General features: G+C 46.4%; 1 protein-coding gene across 4 annotated transcripts in view; it reads right to left on the reverse strand.

Moving 5' to 3' along the window:
* Chst15 (carbohydrate sulfotransferase 15) overlaps positions 1–16,669 on the reverse strand; it is an 82,890-nt gene extending 66,221 nt beyond the window's left edge. Inside the window, exon 1 of one of the 4 annotated variants that reach the window (XM_063244894.1) lies at positions 16,481–16,669. The gene's annotated coding sequence lies outside the window, so the exon portion shown is untranslated. Of the gene's footprint in view, positions 1–14,662; positions 14,763–15,004; positions 15,160–15,750; positions 15,907–16,480 lie in introns of those variants that run through there. The other 3 variants (XM_003479619.5, XM_013143591.2, XM_013143590.3) reach the window with 3 other exon arrangements.
* Positions 16,670–26,088: the final 9,419 nt, after the last annotated feature.

A 26,088-nucleotide genomic window follows, 5' to 3' on the forward strand; every position in this document is an offset into this window, starting at 1 on the left:
AGCATCCTGATAGAGTGCCTAAGAGAACAAGCGCTATTCCCTGGAGAACAGTGTTTCCCTGGCAATGGCAGGACCCTCAAGGAACTGAGTGCCTGCTAACAACTGGAAACATCTTCAGGCAGCCATGGAGGGAACAAGAATTCTGAGAAGGTTCCAGGCAAGTTAAGCCCTGAGGGTGGGCAGGACAGTGGAAGGATATTCCAGGGAGTGGCTAGACCCAGTGTAGGAATCACTTACAATCCCTCTCCAAATGATCCCTTCTCTTGGAACCAGGCTGCTGGGAATTGTGGCCAAACAGCCTGTATTCACCTTTGAGATTTCACAATGTATTTCAATCTTGCCTTTGTAAGGATGCTTTCAGTTCCCCAGCCTGAGACCTGCCCCTCAAGGATAAAAATAGCTTCTCCTCAGAAGCCAAAACCTCAAAAGACAACAGAGGTGCTGGGAGTTTTCTTTGTTTCTGGCTCCTCATGTCTTCTGATACAAAACAGCTGCTGGCCAGACAGGCTCAAACAGTAGTTCCTCATCCAGAAGTGGGTTATGAGAAGATGGAATTGCAAATAACAATTTGGAGGATGTAGAACAAAAGAGGACCAACCCACCCATGCCATAAACTAAGTCTCTCTCCCACACAGTTAAACCCCATCCCATCAACTGGCTCCTCCTTGGGGCACTGGCTATTCCTCTGTCCACCTCTGAAGCAGTGACACCTTCTTGTCACTCAAGAATCAGCTGAGATGTCACCTCCTTGGTAAGGTTGTCCCCATCATCCAGTCTGTCAAGCCCTCTCTCATATGGGTACTTAGGACTCTCTGTCCCTCAATAGCTGTGATGTGGCCACCAGAACAGATGTGATTTCTGGGACTGTGTTCCTCTAGTTTTGGAGCACCATGGGGCACAGCAGGTCTCCAGTAAAGAATTCTTTACTCTGGGTGGGGCATGCAAGCCCAAGACAGAAGAGTCAGAGAAAGTAGAGGCTCAGGCTGCCAACTGTCTTTCATGAAGAAAGCTGAGGGACCAGGCAAGTCACTCACGTCTTCGTTTCCCCTGCCATTATAAGGGAAGTGAAGGAGGAGGGGGACAAAACAAATGATCTGAAAGACCTCAGCATCCTTGCTCATGGGTCAGGGGTCTCAATTACCAAGATAGTTCTGCCCACTCTTGCCTACCTTTTTTCACCCACCTGTCTGTCCATTCACTCACCCAACCCCTCTTTCCCATAGCCTAGGCCCTGGGAACCTAACTTCCAATAGGACACACTCCCTGTTCCAAAGGACAGAGAACCTTCTAGTGGCAGAGACAGAAAGGAGGCAATTCTGCACTGTGTGGGTAACTGTCAAAGGATGTATCTGTACCTCTAGCCTGGCCACTGTGGAGAGATGAGGTGGGGCCGTTCACAGAGAAAAAATAAAGCAAATCTGAAATCTCACACTCGTCCCAGAGTGGGAAACAAACTGTTAGCTCCATCCAGGAAATCTGGATGTGAAACCTGAGGACTGTCACAGAAAGAATCTCAACCCAGATCAAGGACAGATAAGGCTTGTTCCCAAGATCGCTGTGCTGATCACCTTCCCTCATCTTTGTCCTGAAAGAACTGGAAATGCTCTTTGGTGAAAGGAATAATCACTATTAAATTCCAGAAGAGCTCCTTAACTTAAGAGTTTAACACATGTGGGGTCATGTTTGTGTGTATATGCACACACACAGGTACACACAGAGAGGTCCAGCACTCACCGCCAAAGACCTGACACAACAGAACTGATGTAGGAGCAGAGAGTACGCATTTTTCCAAAGGGCTCCACTGTGGCACCCTTGAATAGAGCTATTGAGCTCCTGCCTAATTTATTTATCACAGTTGTAAAGGTGCCTTAGGTTGCCAATGATAACATGATATACATTCATGAGAATCTGTTTTAAGAAAGTTTTTTAACAATTCAACTTCTTCCTCTTCCTTCTCCTTCTCCTCCTCCTCCTTGTCTTGGTTCCCTTCCTCTTCCAACTTTTCCTAGGTGACTTTAGCTAGATCCTTGGCATCATCAGCTTCCCTTTAGATGTAGTCAGCAGCATACTTCTGTGCTCTTCCCTCCTCTTTGCCAACTAAGTGACATACAACTGCTTCTCATCGCCTATAGTATTCCCACGTCTCACCCAGATTTTGTTGCTACATCTCCAATAGAGATGCCAGCGTTTGTGGATTGATCTTGAGACAAGCAGTATTCTGCACAGAACAGAGAGAACCTAGAGAGTGGTCTTCTTGGAGCAGTAGGGTCCTTCTTGCCTGCTTGAGCTGGTGCATAACCCCTCTCTTGATCATGGCATTTATTGCTTGATTTCATTACCTGTCTTTGCCATTTCATCAAATTTGAACTTCTCTTTCTCAGACACTGTCTTCCATCTCTCAGAGCACTTCTTGGAAAACTGTCTGAAAATGACAGGGACTTCTAGGCTTTTCTTCTAGGATTTCTTTGTACACTTGTACAAAGGAGGCAAAGAAACATGCTGCTTTCTGGTTTCTTGGGAACAGCTTCAGCCATCCTTAATTGCCTTTTCTGCAATGTGAGCAGCCCAAGTGTGACATGGTACCCTGTATACCCATGAATACAGCTCTCCCAGGAGAGCTGCTCTATGAGGCTCTCACTGAAGAACCTTCCTAAGCAGAGAGAACATTCCAACCACAAAACACGCATCGTTACCTCAAGGGGCTCAAGTGGATCTTGGAAACAAAGTCCTTGAAAGGACACAGCCAAGTCCTGAGGACTGTACTCTCAGTCCATGCAAAATCCCCGGACCCCTGGAGGTCTCCAGTTTGACCCCTGCATAACTCTTTTAGTATTTTAGTCAGCACAATCCTCTAAAAAACAACTTTATAATGTATCCTGGAGTCCCAATCATAGCCCCTTCTTTCTGGGTTTGGCCATATCAGATAACATTTCATTCTCTGAATTGGTTCCTAATTTAATTACTCCCCAGATAAGCACTTGGCTTCCCAGGGCTGCAGGAAAAAGGAACTAGAAAGCTGCTGGCGCCACAAGTTGCAGTTCTTGTTTTTTGTCTGGTAGGGACTATCTGTTCTCCAGCCTGTGTCAGGTCAGGGAGGGTTAGCATAATGGGCTGGGGCAGGCAGCCACCATCTGTCCACCCAATCCTGACCTATCACCCCCGGCCAGTCAAGAAGGCATCCTAGAATTTATGGGAACATTCAAAGCAACTAAACTGTGGCTCCAAACACCTGGATTCAATCTGGCTTTGTGTGTGGACTCTCTAGGCCTCAGTTTTCCCTTCTGTAAAGTGGTTCTGAACTATGTTCACTGGAAACCTTTCCAACTGTAACATTTAGACTATTCAGCATTTTAGCCAAGATCACAGCAAGGGGTGGCGGTAAAGATCTCATTTGGAAACCAAGACTTCTCTAGGGCCAGGGAAAAGAAAATAAACAAATAAATGAATCTTATTAATAGGAGAAAGTAGCCATATTTCAAAAAATATAATCCTAGAAAAAAAAAACTTCACATAAAAAAAAAGACCTGTCTACAAAATGCTATTTATGACAGCATTTTTCATAAGAGTCAAAATATGGAGCTGAAATAAATGACTACCAGTGCACAAACAGATAAATAAAACTATGGTATATCCAATCTGTAGAATATTACTTGGCCATAAAAAGGAATGGCACACACTCGCTGCAACATGGATAAATTGTGCTTACCCAGGCAAAGGGAAAGAAGTCAGTCACCATAGACCACATTCTATATGATTCTGCTCATGTGAAAATCCAGAATAAAGGAGTTAGGATTGACAGAGGCTAAAGTTAAGTAGTAGTTACCTAGGGCTGAGAAATGTATGTGGGGTATGAAGAGACAAGGGGAAAGAGTCGAAGGGTGCGGGGCTTCTTTCTGAGTTGATGTAATGTTCTAAAGTTGGCTGTGATGAAAAATAAATGTTGTACAGAAAAGGGAACTCTTCTACACTGTGGCAGGAGTGCAAATCAGTGCAACCACTATGGGTCAGTATGGAGATTCCTCAGAAAATTAAAAATAGAGATTCCATTTGACACAGCTATAGCTCTTCTGGGTATCTTCCTGAAAGAATTAAAGTCGTAATGCTACAATGATCCATGCATACCCACATTTATATAGCAGCAGTACAATGCATTACAGCTAAATCTTAGAAGCAGCCTACAAGCCCATCAACAGATGAATCAGTAAAGAAAATGTGGTATATATATATACACTGTGGAGTACTACTAAAAAACAAAGAAGGATAAATTTGAGTGATTTGTAGAAAAATGAGTGCACCTTGAGACTGTAACGCTGAATGAAACAAGTCAGGTGCAGAAGATTAAATGTTGTATGGTTACTTACTCATAAAAGAAACCCAAAGTAGAGCTAATTAAGAGCAAAATAAGAGACAGACTGTAGGAAACAGAGAGATACACGTTATAGGAAAGAGAACTGGGGATAAGAGAGAGAGGCCAGAAGGGAAGGAAAAAGATCAAATACAATATGCACATGTAACAATACTACATAGCAAATGCATATATTATGTACCATAAACACATACTAATAAAAAGGAGATGAAAAAGTGGCTGTGGTGATATAATGTACATATCTTTGAATATACCAAAAAATAGTGAATTATGGGCAAATTGTATGACATATAAGAATTATATCTCATCAAATGTTTTTTAAAAAATAGATTTGATGGGGGGTTGGGGATTTAGCTCAGCGACATAAGCATCAGCCTTGCAAGCAGGCGGTCGTGAGTTCGATCCCTGGTACCGATAAAAAAAAAAAAAAGATTTGAATGAATTTTAAAAATCTATTATATGATTTTCAAAATAAATTAGATGAGTTCATATCTATCATAATATCTATTTATATAAATTCTCCAGTTCTGGCAGCATCTGAGCAAACCAAAGGTGATCAGTGGTCAAGTCTTCCTCCTGCCATCTAAAAAACTGCTGACTCAAAAATAGGCAGGCTTGCATATTTCTATTGATTTGTTTCAATTTTAACAGCTGAAAGCAAATTTATTTTCTACCACTCAAATGGCAACTGAAGTTTCACGTGCTTTTTAATACATCATTTTTATTCTGAGTCAAAAATGTACAAGGAAAAGGATCCACAGACTTTCAAGTGATGACCAGAGAGCACATGAATTTTTTTTTCTTTCTTTCTTTTGCTTGGGCCAGGAAGACAGTTTGCTGAGGACATCACGTTTGCCAGCTCCCACTCTCCTTCTTGGTACATCCTCCCCATCTAATTTCTCACTGAAGCTGCTATCAAGTGGGTATAAATAGCTTTGCAGAGTTAAGGTGATACAAAATGTCAGGCTGGTATCGCTCTCATTAATCGGTGCGTCCTTTCATCCCCTCATTTATTCTTACTGATAACTTTCTTAGGCAAGTTTGGCAGGTTCTGAAAGCAGCTATTTCCTCTGACTTTCAATATAATACACTTGGATCCTTGTCCTGGTGTGGCCTTGGATGGGGTCTTTCTGTAACATATCACCTTTATCAAACACTACGACAGTAAGGAGGGTCACATGATCATGAAACAGGCTTAAGGTGACCACAGAAAACAAAGTGTTCCCACGGTTCAGCAACACCCAGAACATGCAAGATGATGACCCCTGTTCTTAAGCTTCCATGATGCACCTTTCACATGAGATTTGGTCAAAGGGCCAAATGAAAAGTTCCATGCATGATGATTTATGGAACAAGAGGGGACTTGAACTCAGGATCAGTCATTCATCTCCCCTTGGATTACCTCCTTCATTTCTTATTCCCCGTGGGGTTCAGCAGGCTGGGATCCCAGTGAAGGAGGGACTGTGGGAAGACACCAGGCATTCCTATACTCAGGACTCCCTGCCCTCTGCAAGGTGGAGATGCAGAAAGAAAGCAGGAAGGATCCCAGTCCAGAGGTATCAGTGCTCAGTCGGAAGGAGGAGGAGCTGTCCTTGCCCAAGGGAAGGAGCATGGGCTGGATGGGAAGCAAAGATAACAGATGCCCTTGGTTCCAGGCTTGCAGGGAGCCAGAGTTACTGGCCAGAACCAGGGGTCATGGGCCCTAATAGTCTCTTGCCAGGGCTGACTCTAGTCTCATGTGCTCTTCATCCTGCAGTGAGAGGGAGGCTGCAGGGGCAGCCTGGACTTGGGACCTGGTTGGGAATCAGGTTGCTCTCTCCTGAACTTCCAGGAGACCAGATGACCTCCACTTTCCCTGCCTTCTCTACTTGAACCTCTGGGCTGAAGGGTTGATTTTGGGTTTTGTTATTGTTGTTTTTTGTTTTTTTGAGGAGGTCATGTTTTGTTTGTTTGGTTGGTTAGTTTTGAAACAGTCTTCCTGTTTTGCCTAGACTGACCTCAAACTCCTAGGTTCAAGAAACCTTCCAGGCTCAGCTTCCTCAGCAGCTAAAACTACAAGCTGACACTACTGAGCCCAGCTGGGCCAGGGGGCTGGAAGGAATTCAAGAAATGCCACCTAAACTTGCCACTTAGTATGCTGATTCTCTTGAACTAAGGCCACAGGATGAAAAGGATGGAGGAAAAGGCTCTCTTAGCTGCCTTGAGAGGATCCTCCAAAAGAAATTCAATGTCATGAACTCCCTCGGTCTGTTACTTTTCTCGTTTCTGAGACAAAAACTCAACACCCAAAATTAAAAGAGGAAAGGTTTCTTTTGACTCACATTATTCTACATAATGTCGCAGTCCAAAGAGCTGGCAGGCCCCAAGCAAGGTGGCATGGCAAAAGGGCGCTGCAGAGAAGGGAGAGTCCAGGTGTGAAGGGCAGGCACAAGGCATCGAACAGCGACGTAGCCACGCAACAGCAACTAGCAACAGCTTCAGCAGCCCTCCTCCTGCCCTCTCTGTTCCATCCCTTAGGGTGGAGGCACTCACACCCAGGGAAAATGCTCCCGTTATCTACTCCCAGAACTATGTCAAACGAATCAGTGGACTAATCTAGCAATCACACACCCTTGTTCCCAGCATCACATGCTTAATCCCAGTCTCACACACACTAGATCCAGCACCACCTGGAAGCCCCACTTACGATCACGAGAATAGTAAGGGGGGATATCCAGACACAAGCCATAACACCCTCCCAGGCTCTCATCAGCCAGGTAAGATTAACGTGGATCAGAAGAGAGGAGGCTGGAGGACATTTGAAAAATGAAGCTGCCCCCTGGAATCTGACAGAAGAAGACATCCTATTCCTTTACCACTGAGCCTCATAGCAATGAGAATTTCCTGCCTCCTCCACCTTCGTACCCTACTCCACTCTTCCTCCCCTCTTCTCACCTATGCTGAGTCTGCTCTAAGACAATTTTGATGACCTGAGAGACCATCACTGCTCCCTGACTTGCCTATGACTTGCTGGCCATATCAGGAAGCCCTCAGCCCCTCCTCCTTTTCTGACTCAAAATGGCCTTCAACCATCCCTACCCTTTCCCAGTCTCCTGTTTTGCAGGACACTTGTATGTATAGAGTCAAATGTTGGTTTTCTTCTCATTTGCCCTTTGTTAATTTAGTTTATAACCCAGCCAAAGAAATTAGAAGGGTGGAGGGAAGTTACTTGTCACCCCACCACGGTTTGGGTTGCCACAGAGACAGTCTCAGGAATACCATTCCTCCGTGGGAGGCAGAGATCCAAGCCTAGTTCCACAGCCTTGCTGCTCACACGGAGAACAGAGGGGACCAGAGAAGCACACAGCACTGGATACATCTGGGCTTTTTCCATGGCAGTTAAAGACCGGCCCCCTGGGAATCTGACAGAGGAAGACATCACGGAGGCCTTCCCAGGTCAACACTGGCTCTCTCACGGCAATGAGGGCTTCCTGCTTCCTCCACCAGGCCACAGAAAGGGCACTGACCCATTCTTCTCAGTATCTTTCTAAAGCAACAGCTGTAAAGTCAGGACACATAAGTCAACCAACAGACACCAAGCCCCCACCTGCATGTCCAGAATACAGGACAGAAGAAGGCCAGACAATTCCATGGGACTGGCCCAGTCTGTCCCCACAGTCCTGAAATTTAACAGACAGAAGAAACTGAATGAAGTGCACACTGAGAAACTGTGCCACTCAGCTCAGATCCCGCCTGGGTTACCCCACTTTCCAGGAATCCTGGAGATCCCTTATATATGCAAAGCAAACGTGGTTTGTTGTGTGTACATTTGCAAGAGTGTTTAGATAAATAGATACACAAATCAGAAAAAAATAATCCTCCATGGACCAATAGTCTCATTTGGGGTTTAGAAATTATGCTTGCTAAAAATACATTCCATAGCATACTATATATTTTAATGGAAATATTTACATTCCAAACAAAAGATTCTGGAACATAAAGACAAGCTATTTATACCAGCTATAAGAAAGACTAACAGACCCCTACCTTTTGCCTAAGTTGATGGTCCCTGCTTATATTCGTGAAACGCCAATGAAATTTCCACGGTATTTTCCCCAGGACTCTCTCTCTCTCTCTCTCTCTCTCTCTCTCTCTCTCTCTCTCTCTCACACACACACACACACACACACACACACACACACACACACGGTCAAGACTTTTTTTTAATAGCTCCAAAACCTGGTGCCAGGAAGCCCAAGATCATTAAAATAGGCTCTGGACTCCTTTGAGTTTAGTGGCAAGCACTAATTTTCCTTTACCATACTACCCGAAACAGGATTTCTTTCTTCTGAGTGAATGCTACACAGTCTCGGGGAGAAAGTAGTCTTGGAAACACGGTTCTTAATCAATGCATGAATTCAATAAATGGCAGTCATCATCAAGAGAGTCTTTGTGAGAAAGTATAACAAAACCTGACACACTGTCTCACTATAGAGGGGCACACCAGGCCAGGTGAACAAACTGATCCCAGGAAACTGAAACACAGACAGGTTCAAAGTTGAGAACTAGAACACAGTGTAATTTCAGAAGTCACAAGAGGAAGGTTATACTTGGGCAGTGTTGGGGAGGCACACGGGGGAGACCGCAGTGTGACTAGCACTTCCTAAAGGCAATGACACTGGGAGGGCAAGAAGAAGGGAGTAACAACACAGCGAAGGAACAGGACAATCATACTCAAGAACTGCCCTTCACTAGAGGGCAGGGAGACTGAGTGCAGCCAAGTCCAGGCCCACATAGCCAGGGAAACTACTTCAAAGACAACTCAGTCTAGTAGACGTGCAGACCAGATGCGAGGACAAAGGACGATGAGACAGAAAAGATTCCCAGGCTGACAATCAGCCACTACCTAGGCTCCAAGTGAGTTGTTAGAATGCAACCTTGGGGTCCACAAATAGTAGTTATCTCCATTTGGCTAATCACTCCCCATCTTCCCAGAAGGAGGAAAAGGATGTGCTTCTTGAATTTAAAGCCAGTTAATTGCCTACAGCAGATGACACTGGAGTAGACATACTATGCACACTCTGGTCATTCTTATTGTGTATCTAATAGATGTCATCTATCAACCCTCGTCATGTACTGGGCACTGGGCTTAGCAATGTATCCTGCCCAGTGGAGGCAGCTCCACACGTGAACACTGCAGGAGTCTATACTTAGTGACATCTACACCGTTCAGAGTGTGGAAGGAGGAAATGGATCTGCGCAGCCCAGCCAGGCCTGGTCCAATAACGAGCAGTTACTTCCAGTGGAGAAAGGGGGCTGCCAGAGAGAGGCCACCAGTTCCCAGCTCTGCACACGACAGCGTGGGTGAGCCTGCCATGTTCTCTAACATCAGGAACAAATATCACATATGATCTCTGCCTATCTTCTTCCTCATCTGTCTCTCTATAGGTTCAAAACTCAGTGGCTAGATTCGGGACACTCTCCTGAATCCTAAATTGTACTTTCTAATATTCAAATGATCCAACAAGGTAGAGATTATTGACTTCATTTTATAGAGGAGAAAAACAGAGACTAAGAATAAACCACTTGCCAAGGTCATGGAGCAAAGAAACACAGCAGGGTCATGAGCCTGAACCAGTGTGCAGCCCAGGCTCCTCTATGACCTACACGGCCCCTGTCCAGCCCCTGTCCCAGAATCCAGCATCGGTCCTTTGCTGGACAGAAATGTGAAATGCTGGCTGCTCTAACCTCCCTAACTGACAATGAGCTCCCAGTCACTATGAAAGTGCAGACACGCTGCCACACCTCTTCAACAGAGCTGAGACTAATAGTGTATCTTACATTTTCTCCAATCGCTCAGATACAGAGACACAGATTTTGATCTCAGGGCAAAGATGCCATGGGCCCATTACCATGGGCCAGCCACCTCTGTGGACACAGAAAAACGGAACAGAACTCCATCGCATCTTCTTCCTCTGCAGCCATTTCGCTATCTTTTTGACCACACGGAGCAAAATAGCCCAGCAGGCACATATTTTTATTTCAAGATAAAATGTACTGTAAGATACATAAAATGTACCATCGTACTGTAAGAAAAATAATTATGCCTAGGCCGTATCTAATTAGTCGCCTATGTTGGGGTATTTTCCAGGCACCTGGGTGACCAGCCTGCCTATTTCAATATTTTCACCACAAAATTCTGTAAAGTGTCCATGTTTCCATTATAATGACACCCTCTGCTTTTGAGGATCTATCAGCCTCACTTTCTTCAGAAACCTAAAAGGCCTGGACCAGGATGAATCCTAGAAATATAAAATATGTGTCACCAGCCAGGAGATTCTCCATACCCTCCCTTAGGACACTTTTGAACTTAGAGGTGGCTCAAGATGCAACATTCAAAGCTGAGCAACACCAGTACATTTCCACCTAGAGCTGCCTGACCTCTTCTATGCTTAATTACATCAAGAACCAGGAGAGCCAAACTGATCCACAGCCTGCCCAAAAAAATCAGTGAAGGGCACTTGGAAGGGAGCTACCCACCCAGTTCCCTTCTGCACAAATAGACAGAGTCAGCCTCGGGAACTGGACTCCAAGGCAACTAGGGATTCCTGGTCTTATGTTTTCTGAGACAGAATATGCTAAAGATCATGTTCCCTGCCAAGCTACATATACACTTATATAAAAATGTAGACATGCATTTTAGGGAATTCAGAGACCTCCCTCTGTTTCTGGATTTGAGCTCCTGAGCTAAAGAACATCAAAATTGCGGTTGTTTGTGAGTGCTTACTATGTATCAGGCACTGTCCAAACACCTGCCAGGGTTTAACTCTTTTATAAGACACTGACATGGGAGGAGGCAGTGAAGCAGTCCCAGAGTACTCTAACCCCCAGGTTACTAATCAGGCTCACACTGCACTTTCCCAAAGCCCCTGAAAGACTCCTGTCAGCAGCATTATGTAATTGTGACTTGCACAAGTTCTGCCTCACCCACTAATCTCAGCGCTGTGCCACTGTATATTGAGTGCTGACTCTGTGCCCCTATGCATCTGGCTGGAGCTATACCTAGCAGAATGCATAAGTGCTGCAGATAGCTGCTGCAGATGACAGGGATGCGGTTCCCCTTTCTTCCACATCCCTCCGAATTGTGCAAAGATGCAAAACAGCTTCCTACTTGCCACCTCCCCCAATTTAACCACTTGCTGATTCACTCCTGCTTTCTCCTTCTGGAGCCCCGATTGTTATTCTCTTTCCACCCCACCACCATCCTCTCCTTCCTCCACTGTCAGTCTATGCTCCTTCCTCTGCACGTCTGGATGGCCAAAATCTCAGGGTGTGTGATCTCCAGCCATCTCCCAAACCTTTGAAGGGGACAAAGGAACACACCTGTGGGTTCTGCCTAATACAGGGTCACCTGTGATCCTGTAAGGACAGCTATGATGATTCACTGCCTTCCTCAACTTTCATATTTTAAAAAGTCTCTATTGGCCAAATTAACACAAAACCTCTCTTTTTCTCTCTGGATATTTAACCTGGGTCTTCTAAGTAGTAAATGGCATCTCATGCTGTGGAGACACGCCCACACATACATCATTTTGTCCTGTGCTTTATTTTAAAGGATAAGCCATTTCAGTGAAGAAATCAGATCCTCATACTTGGGGATGGTAAAGAACACACCCTGCAAGTTGGAATAGCCAGTCTCCCAATGCTTAACCAACTAAGTGCAAATAATGTCTTTTTAATCACAGGCCAGGAATAAAGTTACCCTTTGAAGTAACAATATCAACTTATAGAGGAAAAGGGAAGATAGGTTACATTATTCTCACCAGTGACTGAATCACTTCTAAATCACATGCTCTAAAGATTTGGCCTCTGTCAAAATGAATGACACTCCCAAGCCAGTTAAAATTTTAAAAAATAGTTCCTCCTTTTAGAATTGATGACAACAACCCTCTCCTACAAATAGGCTTCAAATGGCCTCTCTGAAATACTGAGACCACAGAGAGGGACCAGCACCAGGACTTGCAGACAGGAAACACAGGGGCCTCCCATTGCAAGCAATGGCCACTCAAAGAGGAGTTTGTAAAAGATTCTGGTCCAGCCCTGTGGGATGAAGGAGCCAGCGCCTGAGCTAGGGCTAACTTTCTGCTTACGAGGTGTGTAACCTTCGACAAGTCACTCCCCTACTCCGAACCTCAGTTTACATATGTGGAAAGGGAGGCTCATCAATCAATACCTGTCCTGCCCTTACTAAACCCGCCTCCCTGGGTCTAACCACATCTTAGGAATCATGTGTCTATCTGACACTCAACATTTTTGTCTGCCCTCTCCTGTGAAGGCTGGGACTCTGTATAATCCCAAGGCTCAACTATGGGTTCTTTTTAGCAAATAAAACTGTATGAAAAATTTTATGCAAAATATTGCTGTGCATACAGTGGAGTTCATTGATTAACCACAGCAACGCAAGACACAGGCATTCAAAGGTGCCTCCATAGGCCTCATTTCCATCTCCACTCAGCCACAGGCATGCTACACAGCCACCAATTCTTGAACCATAGAACAGGTGATCCTGAGTGCATCACATCTGTCTGTTAATGTGACATCATATGAGGCTATATATCACATCTCTGACTCCTGGAAGGACACTCACATTCACTCCTCTATCCTGTTTCTCCAATTTGGGCCACAGTTTAATACCAGGCTTGAGAATTGCTTTGAAAATTAACCAGACCAGTCAACTCTGTTTATTCCCAACTGGCCCTGTTCCAGACACCCCACCATCCTCTTCCCCTCCCCAGGTCCCTAGATCAGGGCATTTCCTAGTCCTAGTCTACAGCTTCCTGTCATGCAAGCTCAAACTTTCCAGTCTCCTGCAGTTAACCTAGGGTTATTTATCTGCTCCTTCCAGCATGAGAAAAAGCAAGTGTCTTTTCTGACACCTCACCTTTGCTGGCCACAGGAAGCAGTGATGGGGGGGAGGAACCTGTGGAAGCATGCAGCAGCCCTCATAGCAGCCATAGTGATGATGTTAAGTCCTTGTTCAAGGCAGAGGTCCAGGCATCTTTGTGCTCTAGTCACCAATGGAAAGCAAAGCAGAGCAACCTTCCCAGACTTGCACAATACCCTAGATGACCTAATGCCACACACTTCCCACAAGAGCCCCCTAACTGCTGTCATGCATGTTGGTAGGGACAAAGACACAGTGTTGGATTTCCATCATTTTCATCAGCCCCTGAGGGGGCTTCCTGGGGAGCTGGGTTGGAAGAGAAAGCTGGCCCTGCAGTTCCATTTCCTGCACATCAATGCCCTAGGGGAGACCATAGCAAGCCACTTCACTTCCTGGCTCAGTTTACCAGTCCAATAATCAGCTTTGGTGGAGAAAAATTCATTGGCAAAAACTAATTAAAAGATAATTCTATTCCCACACTATTATGCATGATAGGTGTATCATTACGTATCAATCAGGAGATTCCGATTCAACACACAATTTGTAAAATCAATAAATGTCACATTCCAGAAGTAAGGGATTGTGATTTTTGCAGCGTTCCAGATGAGTGAGGGTTGCAGAAGAGCGCCGGAGAGGAAGATGATGCAGGAGGACCTGAGAGAAACTTTGGGGAAATATCTATGCTGGTTTTTATCCTAGGCAACCTCTGGGGGTGCAGATGCCTTACCAGCGCCGTTATGGGTGGCCACCCGAATCCATCAAGGCATTCCCTACATTTAAAGAATCTCAGTTGATGCAAAAGGGGCAGGGGCGAGCCATTCCCCCAGCCCCCAGCCTTGCCGACCTTTCTCCAGTCACCACCTATGGCCAGCCGCCACCAGCAGCCGGCAACCGTGCCCCAGCCTTGCGCGGCACCTATACCGCCGCTTCAGCTGCGCCGAATGCCAGGGGCCAGACGACTTGTAGGCACGCGGGATGCCCAGACAATCAGCGGTACCCAGGACCCAGGAAGCTCGGAATCCTAAACACACACGCGCGCGCGCGCGCAGGGCGTCCAATCCCTAAGCCCGAGGCGGAAGGCGCTTCCACAGCTCTTCATTCATTCCCCTCAAAGAGCAGGTTCTCTTCGCCCCCGAGCCTCCAGGCGCCATCCCAGAGGGCTCCATCGGGCCAATCGCGCCACGACCCGCCACTAGCCTCCCACAGTAACCGCGCAGTCTCCACCCGCACATATCTAAACAGATCGCACTCCACCACGATCAACAGTACCCACCCCTCCACCCCCGCCCGCTCCGGAGTCGCTGCCTTCCCGGCTCTCACAGCGTGGCCGCCCGCCCGAGCTTCCCAAGGCCGCCACACTGCGCGGTTCAGACCTGCTCGTTTGCTTTGCGGCGCTCAGATCGGTCTAGGGACGCTTCTGAGAAGCACCGCAACTCCCGAGTCACGCCGCCTCCGCAGGCTCGGCGGGCGCGGGGAGGGGCCGAGGGCGGAGAGAAAAAGGCGGGGAGCAAAAGTTCTGGCCGCTGGGGGCTCAACCGCGCCCTCTTCCCTTCTTAGGCCGGGCCTCACCGCCCCTGCTCCGGTACCCGGGTCTCCCGGCCTGAGACCAATTCATTCCCCAGCTTTGCCGCGTGGAACGGCCGCAGGGTTAGAGCTGGGGATCTGGAGGAACAGGGAGCCGGAGCCCTGAGAAAGAGAGGCAAATGCCCACCTACCTGCCCCGGGCCGCTCCTGGTAACTTCCCCGAAGTGTGCCGGGGGTAGGGTGCGGGGCGCACTGCCCGGGGGAAATCTCTGCCCCTACTCTACTCACGGTGCATTCACACCGCAAAAGCCCTGTGCTGTTCGTCCGTTGGTCCTCTGTCTGCAGCTCCCGGAGCTGCACGGTACAAGAACAGTCTGATTCCTACTCCTGGGGCGGTTCTGCGGGACCGCCGGCGGGTGCGTGCTCCGCACCGTGCATCCTCCGCTCGCCTCCAGCTGTCCACAGCGCCACCGCGTGCCGCCGGGTGCCCAGTCCCCGAGCTCCAGCCACATTCTTAGGCTAGGGAGGGGGCGTGTGAGCCTCAACGTCGTCGCCGGGCAGCCTTTGCTGCAGGGTCCCCCAAAGCTCCGGGTGCCTGGAGCGCGCCCAGGACAAGCAAGTGGGAAAAGGGAGCCTCCGGATTGGGACTCCTGGAAGCCTTGGGGACGCCGGACCAAGGGGCACAGGGCCCAAACCTGCCTGGGCTCGGCGTGCTCGTAAGTTCATTGTCTGCCTGGGCCGCCACCGCCTCCGCGCCGGGAGCGCCACTGGGAGTGAGGCTGCGCGCAACCTCCGCCGCCGGGACTCCTACCGCTCAACCCAGGCCGCCGCCTGCGCTGCCTGACCGAAACCCGCAGAGGGGGTCTGGAGCTCGGAGCCAGACCTCTACCCGCCGCTTCTCGCCGCCCCACCCCAGCACCTGGCACCCAACTTGTACCTGAAAAGCCCGAGCCCAACCCGGAAGCCTCCGCAGCTCGGGCTCCGCGGGAGCGCGCCCAGCCCCGCGCCTCGAACCCTGCATCCAAGGCGCATCAACCTGACTCCCCAAGAGCAGGGAGGAAAAGTTTGGGAGTGACGTGCAGTCGGCGAATGAAACATCCGAACAGAACCCTCCCCCCGCCCCATGTCGCGCTGACACACATCAGCTGTAGTCTGGAATGTGAGATCAAGGCTTGTGCACCGAGAGGTGGGTTTGGTCTCCGCCCCCACCCCTACCAAGTAAACATGGTTTGTGTGTTGCGCTGATTCCAAAGGAGAAAAGCAAAACCCCGAAAGTGTGGCAGTGACACCCCCACCCCCCACCCCCCGCTAAGGACAATTTTTTAAAGGAACTTCGCGGTCTGGAGCCAGCCCATACATTGATATTCTAGGCCATGGTGTTGGTGGGTTCGGCGCCCTCTGTTGTATTTTTGCATCTTGCGAAGCCTGGCTTGGTTCCTCTGCTCAGGGTGTTTGCTTTTTCAGGGAGGTGAGATTCTGCAGAACTCGGAGCAAGCAAACAACACTGCCTGCCAACCGAGCGACACTGCCTGCCTGCCGCAGTGTCCCGAAAGCAGCTGCTCCACGGAACCCCGGGCAGCCCCAGGACATGGAGTCGCTCCAGTACTCAACCCCTACCCACCCTCACCTCTCCCTGTTATTAGTTAATGAAAAGAACGAAATGACACCTGAAACTCTGGGAGTGTCTCTGGAGGGCAATTGCAACACCAAACCAGTCTCTCAAGGGAATGAGGTCCAAGGGACGAAACAGAATCCGCAGTCTTTGAACCGCCTGTGTTCCCGTGGCTAGCATCCAGTGTCTGTTTCTCAAAGCAACCAGGAAAGTGATTCCTAAACTGTAGTGCCAGCACGTGGGTAAAGGGTGATTCCTGGCAGTGCGTTTCTCCTTTTTTCTTTATTGCTTAAGGCTTCAGCTCACCCCCAGAAGCTATTACCACCCTGAGGTCATAAACTTCTGCTCAGCATCCATGGCAACTGATTCAGAGGTCACAATCAGAGGATTATAACTGCAGATGGGAACCCGGGATGAGAGGGGAGTTCTTTAAAACCCTGTCTTGTTTCCTGCAAATAATGCCTCTTACATAAAATCTGCAAGGAAAGATTAATGTAGCAATGAGACCAGCCCTAGAATCATAGACCAGGTTGCTTTTTCCATATAGACTCTGCTTGGTGAGTTTTTCATTCTTTATTATATTTTTAAACAAAAATCTTTTTTTCTGAAAATACAATGAGCTGCTTTCTGCAGGGTTCACAATTCCCAATAGATGATGATGCCATTTTTCAAGGTCTTACACACGTTGTGGCTTTGGAGCTTATTTATTAGCTCCCAAGAAAAGCCAGCCTTTCAGTGAGGTTTATATACTCGAGTAATTGCATCAGAGGACACAGTGCAGGTTGCTGTTAAAAAGGGTGAGTCGTGCAGGCCTCTGCAAGAAAGGCTGTGGGCCGGGCAGCTGTCAGATGGGGGTGTACAGTGAGTTTAAGCAAACACAGGGAAGGTTCTATGGAAACGGCAAGGAGGAAATCCCCTCCTGCAAGAGTATGTGGAACATTATTCCCTGCCACACTTACAGCCGTCTTTCCTCGCTTCCTTCCAAGTAACACACGCCTTATTATAGAGATGGCACTGGGCCCGCCCAGATGACTTTCAAATTCAGGTGTCAGAAATCACCGCTGACATGGAGCAAATTGTTTTTAAGTAAAATCACGGTAGCGCTTTGATATGAATGCCACCAGAGACTTTCCAAAGCTATTTAGACACGAGTCTAAGGTTAACTGGAGGGTGATTTTTCCCTTCAACATTGATTTCAAAAATTATCCAAGAGTTGCGTTCAGGCTTGTTATTCTGGAGAGCTGGAAGAACACACAGATGCAAGGCACACCTAAATGAGTGGCTGGATGTGTAAACATGGGAGAGACTGATACCGGCAGGGTATCACCACCTCATAGGTGAACAAAAGTGCAGATAATTTAAGAGAACAAACACCTTCTCCCCTAGATGTGCACATTTAGGCCCTTAGGCCTCTGTTATTGTGAAGTTATGCTGCCTGGGTTCAAACCTACTTATGTCACCTACTAACTGAACAACCTTAGATAAATCATTTTTTTGAGCTTACAGAGGCACCTGCAGGCAGTAGATTGAATTATTGATCTCAGTTCTTCATTCTCCACTACTAGTTTTGTTAGTCTGTTCTACACTAGCTATAACAAAATACCTGAAGCTGGCTAACTTTTTAAAGAAAAGAGTTTTATGAAGCTAAACAATCCGAGACGCTCAAGTACCTCAATCTAGTGATGGCCTTTTGCCAACAGAGTGGCATCACATGGCAAGAGGCTGAGAGCATGTATGTGTGTCTTCTGTTCTTCATCTCTTCTTACAAAGCCATAATTATTCAATCATCAGGCCTTTAATTCTAGTCCCCTCCCAAGGGTGCCACCTCCATACTCTATAGTTGAATTAAATTTTCATCCTTTTCATACCTTGGAGATTAAATTTTGACACATGAACCTTGGGGGGGCACACTCAAACCATAGCACTGATATTACAAATCTATGTCCTTGTCACAGCCTCATAGTGTGAAAATTGAACTTCTCTATTCCTTGACTTTGGACTTGCTTTTAGACAGTGAGACATCAGGAGATGTAACTGGATGAGAGGTTCGAAATGTGTTTGCGAGGGCTTGCTCTCTTGTAATTGGTTGGTCCATTATGAGAAAAATACATTCTGAGTCACAACTGCCCCTTCCAACAAGGTTCCTGAATGAACACCCATAGAATGAAGTCACCCCACTCATAGCTGGACTCGGAGCCACCCCAGCTGACCTATACACACATAAACAGGGGTGGAAATAGGCTTATTATTGGAAGACACTAAATGTCAACATTTTGTTACACAAGATTATTATGGCAGTAGCTGACTGAAACATTCCCTCGATGGGATGATGTGGAAATAAATTATTAATATTTGAAAAATACTAAGCACAATTTTGGGGCCAAAATGAGGGATCAAAATATCATTTATTATTAAAATCACTGTTACTGAAAGTAGTTTTGCATATAATAGTCACATAATAAATGTTTGTTAGTCAAATAAATCAGTAAACAATAACTTGAACAAAAGATTTTATAAGTACAAGGACATCAGGAAACTGCAAGTCTGTAGAGTCAGCATGATCCTTAAAATCACATTCATTCATTCATTCAGCAGACATTCTCTGAATGTCTCCTATGCGTCATGTGGTGGACTGAATTTGGAGCCCAAAGAAAGGGACCAACAAAGCCCCACCTTTGTGGGCTTTCTCTGAAATGTTTTCCTGTGTTCCAACATTAGACCTTCTCAACAGCTTTGTCAGGTCATTTTTCAGGCCAGGAGACTGAGGCTCAGAAACACTCAGCAAAAAACCAAATGCAACTGCTGTTCCATTAAAGCCCACAGTACCAATAAAGTCAAGTTAATGACGGGTAAACAGATCAGGAATGTTCAGCGGGGCAGAGGAGAGGATGAACTCCACTCATTGGCTCTGTGTCTCGCATATCCCGGGGCTCAGTAAAACACTGAGGCTCACAATACACGGTTCTGCTCTGCCATTGGAAAGGGCTATGCCTGGGTACAATGGAGTCATGGGAGTCATTGTGTAGGCTCTCAAATTCATTTTGGCAGTCCTGGCTTCAGATTTTTGCCACCTCTATCATTGGCAAAGATCTGTCTCCCATTCTATGACTTTGACAAAGTTAGACTGCTCAGTAACCAGAAGTGCATTTCAATTTCATAAATTTAGAAATACTCTAGTTAGGTGGATCCCTCCTGCAGTAATGCATCCATTAAGTGCACTTTAAGCCAATTTCAGTAGCTAATCCATCACAAATCGATGTGAAATTTGGGTTCTTATGAAAATTTCCTATACCTGATCCAAAACCTCTGCAGGATTTAGGATAATAAGCAGCAGTTCCTTAAAGTGACAGACTTGACTTATCATTAAATCTTCAGAGAAGGAAGGATGGGAGTAATTTTAAAGAAATGTCCGCAATGGTGCATTGTCATGAGGGCTGTCTGTTCTAACTGGGTGTCCTGGGGAGGCGGTTTGCTTGTTCTAAAAATTCTGCTGCAGCTTTAAGGTTTCAGTATTCATTCAGAGGAATGAGTTCGTGTATGCCTCTGGATCCTCAGTTCCTTACTTTGAGCGTGGGCCAGCAGATACACCTAGATGTTTAATGTATGATCCAGTTGAAATCAGCTGGTCTGATTAGCAACTTATCCATCAGACTTCACTTTCTAGGATTTTTCCTATTTCCTAGAACCAAGTATTCTTACCAATGAAGACTGAGGATCCTAAAATACAGGTAAAGCCCTCTGAAGGCAGGCAGACTCCAGTGAGTTCAGTGAAAGGGCACTCACTGTCCAGCTTAGAACGTTGGGGGCCAGGAGAAAAGGCATGACCTACAATTGGTGATGCAAAAAAACCATGGATGAGGAGAGATATATGTCATTTTCACCACCACCCAGGATTGTTATCAGTTATTGAAGGGCAATGCCTATTAACCGAATGTTTTTAGCTGCATAATAAACGTTTTGCCAATAAGATAAAGTTTACAGCCTGGAGCATTTTACCTCCTTGCTCCTGTCAAAGATTTACAATCTACCCAACAACAAAAATAAGCTGTTGGTAAATTTAGAGCAACATTGGCTGCCCTAGGTGTGAAATACCTATGTCTTCTAAATAAATTTTATTTTCCTCGTTGCGAGTTTAATGCAGTCAAATGTTATAAAGTTTTTGTTTAGGAAGAAAACTGGAATGGACACCTACAGGCAGATACTTGGAGTGCCCGATGTTGATTCATACTCCTCCTCTGTCCAGCTTTGCTGCTGGCCCATCCACACTTGCTTCACCCTCAGCTCTGTCGTGCCCACACATGCACCTGCCCAGGGACCTGCAGGAATATCATCCTTAGCTCTTGGCACTTCTTTATTCCAGCTCCAGTTGGCCACCATCCTCTTCCCAGGCGTAGCTCATCTTAGAAACACCTGCAGTATTCTAACATGAAGATTCTCAGGCCCCGCCCTAGAGATTCTGATTCAATCTATATCGGGTGAAATCTGGATTCTGAATCACTCACAAGCTCCCCAGTACCCCCTAACATTTGAGAACTGCTGGTTTGGATCCATGGCCTGTCTTCCTTGCGACTGTTATAATAGCTTCTATCATTCCCCTCCCTCCTTTCTTTAACCTCTACCAGCAGGTTCTTTCTATGTACACAGCCAGGGTTTTCCCAAAACACAGATGTGGCCTGTGAGTCCCCTGGTTAATCACCTTTGACAGCCATGTCCAGCCACTGTGGCAATAGGATGAGCGGGGTTCACATAGCCAGGCCAAGACCAAGGCCCTACCTCTTCTCTGGGCCCATCTGTCCCTGGATTCTACACTCCCTTGGACTCCATGAGTACTGCATTCTGAGGGGCCTCAGGGACACCAGACTGCAGTTCTAAAATGAATCACGGAGTTGACCTCATGAAACACTGGGTGTCCATTTCCAAGAATCATCTACTCTGAGATGGAGGATAAGGTAAGGAAAGTTGGGTCCTTAAAAGTCACGCTGATGAAAGTGTGGGTGTGTCTGTGGATGTGAGTAGGGTGCTTCCCTCTTCCAGTCCACCACAACTTTGCTATGTAAACATAAGGTCTTTGAAATGGCCGCAAGTCCCCAGACTTAGATTCTGACTTCAGTTCCATTCCTTAGGAGCTTGATCTCATTGGATCTCACATTCCTCTTTGTGCCATAAAAAGTGGCACAAGTCCTTCTTCCAGTGTATCATCAGGATCTCTGTTACCCATAGTGAAAAATGGCCAGAACTGGGTTGCTCACTATCTGCATCCATCTCCTCTTGCTAATTAACAAATAACTTCAAACTTAATGACATCAGACAGCTCCCCTCCATTGGCGCACAGCTTGTGGGTCAGAAGTCTGGTGGGTTCTCTGTTCTGGGTCTCAAAAAAATAAAGTCAAGGTTTCAACCAGGCTGGATTATCCAAATTGTTAGCTCAAGTAATTTCTTTATAGTTACTGCTCACTCTTGGCTGGGTGTCAGCTGGGGTTCACTGTGACAACCTCATTTTTTCTTATGTGGCCACTTTTTCAAAGCCGTAGCAGCATTTCAAGTCCTTGCTCTTCAAATCTTTCTGCCTGCCTTTGCTACCTTCTGGAAAGGCTCAAATGATTCCATTAGCCCATTGGGCATAATCCAGACAGGGTCACCTCCTTTTCTACACAGCAGTAATTTCAGTGATACTTGCAGGTGTCTTTTCTTCCATGTAATCCTCTGTATTCACAGGCATGACACTGGAAGCAAGGTGATGCAAATGATAGGGACAAAGGTCAGAATCCTCTGGGGAAAACAGAATGTGCATAGACATGTGTACGTGTGTGTGTGTGTGTGTGTGTGTGTGTGTGTGTGTGTGTGTGTCATAAGGAGCTGGTTCACGTGATATGGACACTCTGAAGTCCAGACCCAGGAAAGCTGATTGTGTAAATCTTAGCTAAAGTCCAGCTCAGAAGACAGAAGAACTGATGTCCCAGGTCAAAGAGAGTCAAGCAGAGGAGAGATTTTTCTTCTTTACTAAGTCTTTTATCCCAATGGATTAAATAAGGCCAACCCCACAGTGGAGGGCAATCTGCTTTATGCATTCTACCAGTTCAAATGTTTATCTCTTCCAGAAATACCTCACAGGCAGACTCCGAATTACCTTTGACCAAACCAAGTACCTAAGACATCTCATGATCCGCCTATGTCGACACACCACAGGAGTCATTGAAAACTCAGCCTGCTTCCCCCATCTTCATTGGAGAATGAGTCAGCCCGCTCATCCCACTCCTTCAGCAAATATTTCCCAAGTAGGCTCCAGGGATACCACAAGGGAGTCCTTGAAACTTCCACTAGGGTCCTTGGGAGGCCCTTATCTGAAAGGGTATGCAGATGTGATATTGATGTTGATGCTGGTGCCAGGGGTGGGGCAGGTGAACACTGGATGCAGATTTCCAGTGCACTTCCTAGGCTAAGATCCACAACCCATTACTCAGGCTGCTTTCTGGAGTCTGCTTTACTCAGGGCCTCCCTGTACCATGATTTACCTATGTTTTCTCCTGTGCCATCACAGATAAGCTTTTGGCATACAGAAATATAGTCAACTGAAGCTGTATGACAGCTGGAAGTTGCTTCATTATTGGGATGCAGAGAAACAAGACCGGCCACACACTAACGGTGAGTGAAGCTAGGGAGCAATGCATTTCACACCCACCTTCTTGTCCTGCATGTTTGGAAATATCCATTAAAAATGCCCCAAAATGAGCTGAGGATGTGGCTCAGTGGTAGATCTCTTGCCCACCTTATGTATGTGTAAAGCCTCAGGTTCAATTCCTAGCACCACACACACACACACACACATAAAAAATAAAAGTTCAAAATGTATTTAAAGGATCTTTTATGTTTTCTCACAAATAGAAAAACCACTATCACTATTTTTAAAAATTTTTAAATAAAAAAATGATGACAAAGTAAATGAAATTAAAAGAAAAAGTAATTAAAAATTCCATCCAGGTACCGATGAATGCTCTTCCTTGTTAATAGATGAGTGAAGGCCAGAATTTAAGATCAAGGCCCATGGGATTTTCTCATAGAGATGAGTCTTTAAAAAGACTTAGCTTCCTTTAAATGCTTCTGATGTTAATAGAACCTATAAAAGACTAAATCTCACCACACATGGCTCCTTTATCTTTCACACCCATCCACACATCAGTGAGATGATGCAGTGGGGTTGCATGAGGTCTCCCCACAGGGATGTGAATGTGTAGATTTGTAGATCAGCTCTCATGGGGAGCTGCAAACTGTCCAGGGGGACTGAGCCCTATCTTAGCTATGAGAAGTTTAACCTAAATTCCAAACTCATGCAAAGCAACGTAACATGCTAAGAATTCACTATAGTTAGAGACCTTGGTCAAGGGTAAGACCCTCACTCTTCCCTCTCCGTTACCTCAACACATACTTAGGTTGACTTTATGGAGAGGGATTCTAGAGAGAGGGGCCTGAGAGGTTGAGGAGGAATTTCCTGGGCTCAGAGGCCACCATGCTCCCTGACACATGTAGGACTGGTTCCTCTCTTTTCACAGAGAGAAAGACCCCCTCGCCCTGACTTTGCACCAAGGCAACATTGGTGCCTGGTCACCCCCTGCGATCAGTCTCTTGTCTGCCTCCTACAGGTACCTCACTGGTACAGCAGATGCTAAAGAAGAACCCCAGATAGCCCTCTCTACTCATCCACACATCCTAACCCTGGCCTGAACCTCTGGTTGCCCTGAATGTCAAGCACCCATCCTTTTCTATTGGAATTCAAACCTGAAACCAGCCTCCAGCAGGGGCTTCCCTGCTCTTCCAGGTACTTGAGATGCACAAGTCAATTTTTCCATATTTGCCTCTCTGCCACTTGAGTGATCCTCCTTTGTCCCTTCAGGCCTCAGGAGGTGATATGTGCTTTACTGTCCCCACAATAATCGAAGTCATAACTTGTTAGGCTGAGATCACAGTCTATGGCTGTCTCCTTGGAGAAGTGACTGCAAACACAATTATCTCTTCTTTCAGTTTGTTCAGGTAATTAAGCAAGTGGTTAAAGGGTCAAAAATCAATCCAAAGACAGTCATGTAATTATTTGGGAATATTTATTATATGAAGGGACCCACAGAATCGGTCCTTTTCTTTTATATGCCAATGAAAGAGCTTCTGCCAGTCTCATCTAAAGTGGAACACAAATAAACAAGACCCTGTGCAGTGGTAACAACCTCACCAAAAATAGCAATGCTGTGAGTTTCTCTCGGGCTTTATAGCTTACAAACACTTGCTCATTCATCTAGTCCTTTGGGCCTAGTACTTGTCTCTAAAGATTCATGTAGGAAATATTAATGCCCTGTCTTATAAATGAAGTGGTAGGGTGAGAAAGGGGAAGCCTCTTTCTCAGGGAATCACATCGAATGAGTTATAACTGTCACACAGAGGGTTTGAGTGCAAAGGCTAGGGCTGCAGATGTAGCTCAGTGGTGGAGCACTTGCCTTTACAAATAAATAAACAAATCAATCCAAATCAAGCACACTCTTTGCTAAATACCCTGTGCTTGGAAAATCCCAACCCCATCTCAGCCCTGAAGAGTGCACTCCATTTGACTTATTTCATAGATAAGAAAGCAAGTGAGGTAAGAGCTTCACTCTGACCCCTTCCTATGCCCCATCCCCTGTAATGTCCATCCACCCATGCCCTCACAGTGCTGGGCTTTCAATGCCCAGGGACCAGAGACCACGAGGGTGGCTTGTCTATGGGTGTTTTTCAGGGCTCAGGTTTTCCAGTACCGTGTTTTAAAAAACATCAACACGTTGAAACCACAGAACATCAGGTTTTCCACACGTTGGCTAATTTCCTGCTGACTCAGCCAGGCTGGGAAAGAGCCAGCTGTGGGTAACTTCTTTGGCCCTTCCTGAGGAACAGTCATTGTTAAATAGTCTTCTGCTGAATAAAAAGTGCTCAGACCTCTTGCCTGGGTAAAGGCTAGGCAGCCACAGTCCATTCCCGAGGCTGCCATGCCCAGTGGGATTGTCCAGGCTTAGCTTTCTTTTCAGTGCATCTAGCAGGCTCTGGTCCTCCTCTGCAGAGCACAGAGTACAAACAGGATTTTTATCTGCCAGAGCAGGACTTCTGGCTCCTCTTTTTGTCCTAACATGGCTTTGCTTGGTGACTTAGCCCCTCTACAACTCTGTTTACCTATCTGTGAAATGATCAAAATGAAATATAGATGTTGACTGATTTATGGAGAAGGTTCCTCTGATTCATCTCCAGATAACCCGCTCCTTTTTGAGGACTCTTGCTCAGGGATGCAGGGCCTTCTTCCAGGAGGCTGAACGAGTAGGTATGAGGTGACTTGAAAGGAGCCTTTGAAATGTCTGAGAGCCACAGAGGACGGTGAGGTCTTCACAGCACATAGATCACCTCCGCGGCTCAATAACACACGAGGTGTTCTCATTTCTTAGAGGCTTGGAAGACCCATTCCTGTCCTGGGGAGCAGGAAGAAGGGCTGACAGAGAAGGTTTCTGAATAGCTAGAAATGACATGCTGCATTTTACTTTGCAGAAGCCTGGACTGGGGGTTAAACACGCTTCCATTACTGCCTGTGCTACAAAGCATGAGATTCATGTGATATGTGTGCTCTGTCCTCTGTGCTATGAGCACATCCCTGCTGACCAC

Source organism: Cavia porcellus, unplaced genomic scaffold (assembly GCF_034190915.1).
Source record: "Cavia porcellus strain 051 isolate PalLab524CR breed Dunkin Hartley unplaced genomic scaffold, mCavPor4.1 scaffold_2, whole genome shotgun sequence".
Lineage (NCBI taxonomy): Eukaryota > Metazoa > Chordata > Mammalia > Rodentia > Caviidae > Cavia > Cavia porcellus.